This window comes from Odontomachus brunneus, unplaced genomic scaffold (genome assembly GCF_010583005.1).
Source record: "Odontomachus brunneus isolate Ranch 3 - 2012 unplaced genomic scaffold, Obru_v1 Obru_scaffold_074, whole genome shotgun sequence".
In the NCBI taxonomy this organism is placed as follows: domain Eukaryota; kingdom Metazoa; phylum Arthropoda; class Insecta; order Hymenoptera; family Formicidae; genus Odontomachus; species Odontomachus brunneus.
In genome coordinates, this window is record NW_022639524.1 from 734778 (window position 1) to 745401 (window position 10624).

A 10624-nucleotide genomic window follows, 5' to 3' on the forward strand; every position below is an offset into this window, starting at 1 on the left:
TATCAAATCTTCATTTTCATTTTTTTCGAAACATACTCCATGTGAATTAGATTATTCTCGCATAACTTGGAAGTCAACTTGCACATACCTTTTGCGAACTCTCGCGAATTGACAAATTTTTATGATAAAGAAATATCTTCAAGAATATCGATTTCGCCCCTAGTATAACTGATCTACTATAATGCGCGACATGTCTCGATGGAAAGCCGTTGGAAAACTAGTGGATGTAGTTTTCCACGTATGATAATACAAATTTTTGCAAAATTACACGAAGCCGCGGCATAATTACGTGCTTATCGAGCGATCGATACAAGGCTAATTAGATATCCTTCGTATAATTTTAGTTAAGTAAACCATTCTTTTCTCTTAGTGTACTTTCAAGGAAATAATACTTTAAGACTCCTGGTCACTCGCCGTGGAACTTTTGATTGATGATGTCAGAAACGAGAAATGCAGGTTTGAAAAGTACATTGAATAAAATGAAATACATCCATAAAGGGATTCTTAGGAACGATTAAGCACGTTTGTACACTGAAAAAAAGAACATTTTTGTTTAGAAAGTATCTTTATTTTTTATATGTAGTTTTTTTTGTGTGTGAAATTTCCAAATCAAATTACGCAGCGCGCGTTAGACGAAAATAAGTCACTCGTAAGAATATATTTTGTATGATTTGCAAAGAGGAAAAATATTCTGTATTTTTATTCTTGAAAATATTCTGTATTTTTATTCTTGAAAATTAATTTTCATTAGTGAAAAGCACAAAATATTTAACTGAAAATATGATGTTTTTAAATGTATGAAGAAGATATCATTATCATAAAAATAATCATATTGTACTTCTTATGAAATAATATTCTAATAAAAAGACAATCATTGTCAAATTCTAAAACTTTAAAATTCTTCTAACAAAATTATATATCGTTGCTTATATATGAAACAATGATTGTTAATTTTATGTATATTTGACAAACAATGATTATCATTTGTGTATATTAGTTTTAATATTAGTTTTTATATTAGTTTTTGTATTATATAATATATTAGTTTTAAGTAGATATATATGTTGTAACCTGGAGCATATAACGCTTATTTAAAAACATATAAATATTCTCAATCCTCTAGCTTGTACTTTCCATTAATGAGCATTATTTTTTAATAATAAGAACACATGATCTTCGTTGAAAACCATACAAAATATATTCTTGCAAGTAATCATCTTCGTTTAACGCTGTGTAATCTCATTTGATGATTAACATGTTACAAATATAAATACTTTCCAGACAAGAGTGCCTTTCTTTTCTGTGTAAAATATTCCGAAAATTTTCCTTTTAAGAGCCTTAATTAAAAAATACGCCAACTTGCAAAATGCTCGACACATTCATCACACTTCCGCGTTCGTTTCGCAATACGCCGTGAAAGAAAGCGGTCGTGACAGGTAAAGGTCGGCGCCTGATATCCTTCAACTTCAGTCATTGACTTTGAGCACGTGCTTGCGCACGTTCAAGATCGCGTGATGCGAACGAAATCCGTCTGAATGAGCTCGGCGATTAACATTATTCGTGCTCGTCACGTATCACGCGAGATTGGCAAGCGTGTGTTAGCGTTGCATAAGAATCAAGTATCCACTTAACTGCACCTGCGAAAGGATTTGTAACGCACCTAATCGACAAATATCTTCGTTTGCAATGTCGCACAACTCGACTAGTTTGAAAACTAGGATAGTGCAAAGTTAACGTCTCAAAAGAATCTGAAGTAACTTTTGCTCTGGCGTGCGCAAACGCGAAAAATCGAGTTGTTGCGAAATGTGAGGATACTGAAGCATGCAATGTTGAAAAATGGTATCAATTCGACACAAGTCAACTGTATTATTTCAAGTATTTACCGATTATATCAACCTGAGAAAAAAATACACTGTAAAAACTGATATGTTAAATTTAACACATTTTATGTGTCCCAAATCATCCACTCTCATTTATGTGTAAATTTAACACAAAACAAATGTGATAAAAAATAACACGCATAATATGAAAAAAATTAACACAAGAATTTAACATTTGAATACCGTTAGAAATCACAGGTTGTGTTAAATTAACATATTTAATATGTCAGACATAGATTATGTCAATTTAACATTTTCATTTCATCAAAACCGTAGACTAATACTTCTCTCAAATGTTAAAGTAACGTTTTATTTTAGTTAATTTAACATTATACATATGTCAATTTAACATAAATTATGATTCCTGACGGTATTCAAGTGTTAAATTCTTGTGTTAATTTTTTCCATATTATGCGCGTTACTTTTTACCACATTTGTTTTGTGATAAATTTACACATAAGTGAGAGTGGATGATTTGGAACACATGAAATGTTAAATTTAACACATCAATTTTTACAGTGTACTTGAGAATTTATTTCTGTGAAATAAACTTCATATTCTATAAACAAATTTTCAAATACTTTTCTCACATACAGTGTATGTTTCGCAGATCCCTGAATTATATTACATTAACCATTTTGCAGTTACCTCTCCACTACTACGCAGGAAAATAGCGTTCACTTACTGAGTATGTTGAGAATGCACTCGCAGATCAAATGTGTGTTCAGCCAACATTTCTCCAACGGTTGCATAACCGTTCTCTGAATGTAACCATTGACAGTTTATGTTCTTGAACATAAGTTAGTTAGTTCTCAAGTTATAACACGGGTGCGGAAACCTCGACGCACTAGTTTCTCTTCTCCTACTATAGCCATGATCCACTTTATTCGCGCATTGCTGTGCGTCACGCACGTTACCAAATTTACGTAGCCGCTGATCGCGACAAGATGCGAACTCAATTTTCGCGTCGCACCGAAATGCGGAATCGGGATACACGCCGAGAGCGGCGGACGAGATTGCACTCGCTCTCTGATGATGCATCACGATGAATGCATTATTATCGACAAGTACGAACAGCGCGCGGAAGTTTATCGGGGTGGCATTGTACTAAGCCGTGGTGTCGAACGTCCAGATAAGTCTTTATCGTTCAATGAAACGTCAGTCCGCATTAACAACTTACGTGACGCATGTATCCCGTTGCGTAATCGCGCCAGAGCGGCCGGTATGATGGCGCAAGGTCTGTCGAGTTGGTCGCCTAAGGGAGAATTCACACCTTGGTAGAAAAATAGAAAACAGAAAGGTGAAAGTCAATCAGAACTCGTGCCGGTAAAAAGCGGAAACTGTCGATTACCACTTAACCTAATCAGTGCGAGTCCTGACTGGTTTTTGCTTTTTTGCTTTCTGCTTGAGGATTTTTCCACTTATTCTGAATTCGCTTTCCCTCAACGGAGGTTTGACGGAATGCTACTTCTTCGGCAACCCCTCGACTCAGTGACTAAACAAGTCTATCTTGATGACTAATAAATCGACCAGAGAATTTGCGAATGACAGGAGTCGCGGCAGGTGTGAACTATCTTGTATATCACGTCGATATGAGTGTTATTGTGTTGTAGCACGTAATGCTACTCAATTGATTGTTAATGCGTGTGAATTGAATCTAATCAAGTCTTATTCAGATTGACAGTTCCGCAACAATATTTGCGTCACCGTCAAGACACGTTCGATCGTTACACTTGCGTCTAGTGAACGCAATCTTTTAAATAGGCTCGTAGATCCTAATATGAAAATCGATGTCCCCCCCACACAATTAAATCTGAAAAATTATTATATTATGAGAAAAAATATCTAAATAATAAGAAATATTTATTCAGTGAATACACTAATAACACATTTTTGCTTATATACTGATATAAAATATTAAATAAAAAACATACATTTTCTCGAAAACTCAACTTTTTATGTGCAGGCAAGAGTTTATTCTATTTAGATAAAAGAATTTAAATTTAAGTAAATATATTATTAGTACCCGCCAAATAAATATTCGTTATTTTTCACACACTTTTTCTTTCAGTCTAATAACAAAGCAGTCGGTGTCCGCATGATGAAAGTAAAATGAAAGGATATATTAATTATCGTGTTATCATACAAATTGAAAGAAACATCTCATATAGCACTCTAAAACAATTATATATTTGAACCTTGATTTCATGTACCTCGTCTTGACGATTTGTGTAGCACGTAGATGCTCGGCACAAGTTATTATTGGCATAGTCGCTTATACATAACGCGTTCCTTGCGTTTGTATTCGCCAATGACCGACATTGTCGCGCGCGTTAGATATAACTAGAATAGATATTTATATACTATACTAACGCTCTCTAACATTTAACATTCCAATTATATTCGACAACTTCAAAAGAAAAATGTAAAATAACGTATGTTTTGATTATTTTATTTTCATCTTAATGTATAATATTAGTATCATTTATAATGTATTTATTAAATTCACGTTTTAGAAAGGAGCGGCGGGTAAAGGCCTTGAATGAACATGAGCAATGTGTGTAATACGACGCGTGATGTAAAGAAAAAGCGATGTTCATGTAATTCTCGGCTCGTGATTATTATCGATTGTTGTTTACTAATAGATCACGCTGACAACTCGGTGTCATTCTATGTATTGAGAGAGAGAGAGAGAGAGAAAGATCTAATCAAGATTTATATTTAAATTGCTCCTCGTATAGGATAAAATGATATCGTGTTCACGCAACAACAGAAATAATAACACCAGCGAGACTTCAGCATCAACTATGTTCGTTCATCCGATGAAAACACGAGACGTTTTCTCTCGTCGCAAATATGTCCCGACGAAAAATCAGCATCCATGAATCATCAATTTCCGTGAATGCACTGTAAATCCATGTGTGGTTTAAAACACATAAATAATCTCTTAAAGTGAAACATCATTGAAAGTAGTAAATATACACTGATTTGCAGCTATAAGTGCAGCACTAAAACTGCTCAGTGTTATATTTATAACTGATATCAGTGACTATTCACTGATTCACTTTAAGAGAGCACGTAATTCAGCTGAAGCTTTTTTTACACGCTTCTTACGGCTTTAAATCAAGCTGTTTAACATGTTCAATTTACAATGTAAATTATAATTTAATACGTTCAAACGTGTTAAATGTCATGACTGAGAGTGGTAAGAAGCGTGCGAAAAGAGATTTAGCCAAAATAACACGCTTGGATTTACGTGCTTGCGCCCGTCTCGGCATGCGAGCGCGAGTGCGCGTAAAACAATGTTAATTATGCACTAACGTCGTGATAGCGATCGACAATTGAGAAATGCGTAAACATATGGCGTGAAGCTCGACAAAAAGTTGGAACTTAGCGAGACGTGTTGTCACGTCAGTGACGATCTCTTCACCGTCTTGCATACTGTACTTTGTCATACATACATACCTATCGTGAAGAACGAATGTTTTCTGCCGTTTATTGCCAATTCGTGGGGGAAGATGTATACACACTGTCACCTTTAACGTGCAGCGCAGCCAACTGCGTACTGGCAACGTGAGAAGGATGATGGTGCATTAGGGAGAGTCATTACTATCTGGCGACATAATACGCTGGCGAGACTCTCCCCTGGTCTATTTTTCCATTAAATTTGATTAGGAAGCGAGATCTCTATGTGACGAACGATCAGGAACAATTTCCCCTGATACACTCGAGATGAGTCGCGCGATGCATCGACGGATGCTCGTTCGACGAGATAACCGCCGCACAGTGGGGACAAATAGAAATTTACTGTTCAAAAATCGCTAGAGACCACAATTTTATAGTAGTCGGGATGATTTTTTTTTAATTAAACGTTAATCAATTAACGTTAATTAGATGTTAATTAACCCTCCGAGAACACACTGGGTCAACACATAAGGGTCAATTTGACCCTTACCTCAACGTTGATCATGAATATGTTGAAAATTGGCGGGATTGACGCCCTCTATCTATAGTTTTGGGTACGATTGTTTCTTGTAAATTACAATTTTTACAAAAAAAAATTTTTTTTGAGAATTTTTTTAGATATGTTAATAATTATAACGACATTTTTAATTTATTTTACGTGATTTTTCTATATCTCAGGTATATCTAGAAATTTTTTTAAGCTAATCGCACACGTCGTTTTAAAATGGCGGACCCTCAAAGTTAGTGTAGGGTCAGATTGACCCAGAGTGTACTCTATGCTTGAAAAAATAGGTGTGTTCTCGGAGGGTTAAACATTAATCAATAGATTAATGTAGAGAAAACACTGTCGAGCCTGATTTTTTTTTAATTCTTCTAAATGTTGCGATATTAATAAGAACTAAGTTCGTATTCAGCAACCTAAACCTAAATCTAATATACTTGACATATTTTGTGCTACAGATACATTTTTTTCATATCGGCTATGAGATTGACAGACAACTGTTAAATACTAGATCTTAATATTGACTTTACATTTATGTTGAACGACTTTGTATTGCAACATATATACTGTGTTAAAACATAATGATTTTGTTTATGTCGATAGGAGATCAGCAGTTGTCAACTGCCAAATTCTGATTTTTATATCAGATTCGTAATCAGCGATGCTGAAAATCTTAGTACACTGTACTGTGCAGCGAAAAGATGGAAAGTTTCCCAATTGGAGTGGCTCACAAAACTTGATAATCCTTTTTAAGCATGTAAAAGAAAGCATGTAAGAGATTTAATTGTTGCCGCTTTTTCGCGATGCTGATTGGTTCTCTCGCTTATCTCACTTTATGTGGGCTGCTGCTTGCTTCGTGTCGTTTGCGCCTGTCAAATTACCAGGCAAATAGCTGTCATCGCGTTGGTTAGGTCACGAAAAAAAATACAGAAGAGATATGTCTCTCTCTGTCTCTCTCTGTCTCTCCCTGTCTTTCCCTGTCTCTCCTGCCTCTCCTATCTCTCCCTATCTCTCCCTGTCTCTTCCTGTGTTTCCTTGCCTTTCCTGTCTCTCCCTCTCTTCTCTCTCTGTTTCTCCCTGTCTCTTCCTGCATCTCCCTGTGTCTCCCCGTCTCTCCCCGTCTCTTCCTGTCTCTCCGTGTCTCTTCCTATAATTATTAATTAATTAAAGTATATTTTAATTTAATTTTCATTTTATTTTTATTTTACATTTTTTATTGTTTTTTATCAGCTATATGGCGCGCGCGTGGCACGCGCATATATTATTGTTCTAGTTGCTATAAAATTGTGGTCTCTAGCGATTTTTGAACAGTAAATTTCTATTTGTCTCCACTGTGCGCCGGCAGCAAAATTCCAATCGAAATCGGTGCTATTGACGTAAGTGTGAGAGCAGTAGAATAAAAAAAGAAAATGACGAAACGAACGATCAGTGAAAAGCAATACATCGTCGTATTCGTTGACTCGTTCAATTACAGATTTTTTTTCCGTTGGGTCAGTTGAGAAGTTTGGTGCAAGTGTTGAGTCAAATTCGATCTCATTACATTCAATGGAAATAGATTGTTCATTAATCAGACGATTGCCATTTTCTGTTATTCTTCACCAATGTTCTGGTAGTATTCGTATACTTCTCTGCCAAGGAAAAAAGTGGTTAAGTCATATTTTTAAGAAAAATGAGTTTTTTATACTAATAGATTCGTGACAAAGAACTACGTCCAACTGTATTGATAAAAACTAAAAATTATTATTATTTACTGAAATAAAAACGGATTAACTTTAAATAAAAGTTTCGAATATGACAAAATAGCCAGAAAAAAGCCGTAATTGACAAAAAAGATCACAACATCCATTAATGCTTTCTTCTCTGGCAAAAGCATTGGTAAAGCGCAATCCTTATTACAAAAGAAAAGCCTTTCATAGTTACGATTTTCTTATAATGAAAACTATTAAGTCACTTTGCGACTTTTTCCTCTTGTATTTTCAAAAAGCAAAAACCTTAAGTGCACTTTTGAGTAATAAATATTTAAAAAATTAATTTTTTATTGCATAATAAAAAAAGCGTACCCGATTTATCCAATACATGCTTTTGTATTCATAGAGATTTACTTTTCCATTACGATTCTCTAAGCAAACAGTTTTCGTCGATTTTCTCAGTTTGAAGGAAAATGTAGTTAATCACTTTTTTCCTTAGCACGGTAGTTCTATCGTAGGAGACAGTAGAATTTCACTGTCCATACAAAAAATCACATTGCAAATATTGTGTGTCACAAAAGGGCAAATATGTAGATAAATAACACGACTGTGTCTATTTTTCATGTAAAATGAGTTCAAGAATTCGTACATTTTCATAAATTATATTAGCATATATTAGCATTTTAAAAATGATATTTATGAATTCGATGCCGAATAGCCCAGATAACACAACAGCAGTATACTAAATCGACACACGGGTATACGAAATATTTTATTAGACGCTTAGCAAACATAGAATACATAGTAAAGTGATAGAAAATAGTGACTTATACTAATATAAAATATTTTTCAAATAAGGAAATATCTTCTTCTTAGCTTTTTATAAAAGCAGTTGTTTATTTTATCTAAATAAAAGAAAGTTATTTAAGTAAATATGTTATTAGAGTATCGCCACATGAAGGATGGTTGAAATATTTTTTCTCTCAAAGTGTCAAAGTGTATGCTTTGTGACGCGGCGAACTCGCGTTGATACGAGCGGATATTAAAAGGTGAGCGCATTTAATCGGCATTGACCAACATAGCGTGATTAACACGTACGCTACCAGCGTTACACGTGTGTGACGCACCGATCTCTCACTTCAAAAGTTCACTTTTACTCGAAATTCTCGATTTTGCCTAACACGTTTGTGCTGTCAATGTCACACGTGTATGTGACAACGACATTTCTCTTTGTACATCCACGTGTAAACAAAACAAATCTGTTTTACACGAATCACGTGAGATCAAATGTATATAATGTGTGGCTTGCGGCGAGAGAGATAAAGAGAGAGAGAGAGAGAGAGAGAGAGAGAGAGAGAGAGAGAGAGAGTTCTCCAAAATAAACAGCGCGCACGTGCGAAACGTCGTTCGTTGCACGTCCATACGTTTGTATCATGTTTCGCCAGGTGTACCGTGGATCTGCAATAATAGTATCCTGATATACGTACGCGATTAAGCGTAATTCTTCTCTCGGCTTGCACGTGCAATTTAATCGTCGTCGAGAGATCTCACAATTAGTAATACTTTCGTCGCTATTAGAGAGCCATTGAATCGTAACGAGACTGAGAGGCCGTTGCGTGTCCGTCTCGTTTAAATTGACCTGATTGCGCGGCGAGATTTATTTTTCGTAGATATCGGCTCTCATTGCAAGCGATTGCAGTGCGCGCATACTTGCGCACAAGATACGCGTCCTACGTGCGCCTGTCATGTGGATTTGCTATTTATGTCGGCTCGTAATGTCGGATTAAGCGATCCTTGACATCCACGCCGATCCCGTCCTCGTTGTCCGTTATTGGATAACATAGCGGATTCTCCTTCGGACTCCCCTTTGGATTCCTCTATGAGTCTCTCCGCGAATCCCATCTCGCGCATTACCGGCGGATGTGCGATAACACCGATAACGCGCAATTTGCTCGAGCGACGTCTTTGTGACGATAAACAATCTCTCGCTGGTCTCTCGACTCATGCCAGGACAGGTGTCGATAAATTGCCCGCGCGTAATATCCGGCGTTTGTCGGCATTGAATCTCAAATTTCAAAGCCGGCTCCGTCCCATTGGCGAGGAACGTCCGCTCGGCTGGACGGGAAAGATTGATATCCGCGGCAACACTTTTACGACAACAGCATGCATAAGATACGAACGGAAAAGAGCGCGGGTCTGTCGATATATACGATCATTCCGCATAATAGTTAACGGCCGCGCGTAATCGAGATTGCGACATGACTCACTCGATCGCCTTATTACGTTAGCGCGCGCGGACTTAACCATTGTACCATCCGATTTCCATTTCCCGCCTCTTTCAACGGCTCGAGACAGCGCAGAAATACCTGCAATTGTCGAGTCACGTCACTCCCGCATTCTCGGTTCGTTATCGAGAAAACGCAGGAAGATGCAACGGATATCTTAATATCTGCGTCACGCATTTGCGTGTGAGGACGCGCTTTGTCCAGCATTCGCGAAATAATGCGACGTAATACGACGGCGTGATGTATCAAATAATAAAATGTGAAAAATATCCATGGATAATTATATGTAAATTTGTCGCATACCTGGTGCAAATTTAATTAATGGTTGCAAGTATGATCTATACAAATCGCGGCCGCGCACGAGCAATAAAATGTGGAGGGTGAATGTAATGGCAGTGAATTAGAATAATTATAGTGCTTAGAATAATTATAGCTCTTATGATTAATTGCCTCGTACATAAACTCCAAATTATACTTGATATTAGGACCTTAACTTAGTTTCCGCCCAAAAAATACTGAGAAAAAGCATTTATTGTAAAAAATTTATTTAAATTATTTCAATGAAAGTATTTTCCATCACTTTCTACAACTTTTTGCCATCTTTCTGGCAACTGGGCGATACCATCTCGATAAAACGATGTTTGTTTCGAAGCAATCCATTCGTCCACCCATTCTCGCACTTCTTCAACATTTCGGAAGCGTGTACCACTCAAGCCGTGCTGCATCGATCTGAACAAGTGGTAATCAGAAGGCGCTATGTCTGGTGAGTACGCTGGGTGAGGAAGAGTTTCCCATTCGAGCTGC

The 10624-nt window shown here is 36.6% G+C and overlaps 1 protein-coding gene across 2 annotated transcripts in view; it reads right to left on the reverse strand.

The window, feature by feature from the left end:
* Nucleotides 1–5502, reverse strand: part of LOC116847171 (dopamine N-acetyltransferase-like) — a 22821-nt gene extending 17319 nt beyond the window's left edge. The window contains exon 1 of one of the 2 annotated variants that reach the window (XM_032821892.1): nucleotides 5346–5502. The gene's annotated coding sequence lies outside the window, so the exon portion shown is untranslated. Of the gene's footprint in view, nucleotides 1–4093; nucleotides 4259–5345 lie in introns of those variants that run through there. The other variant, XM_032821893.1, reaches the window with a different exon arrangement.
* Nucleotides 5503–10624: the final 5122 nt, after the last annotated feature.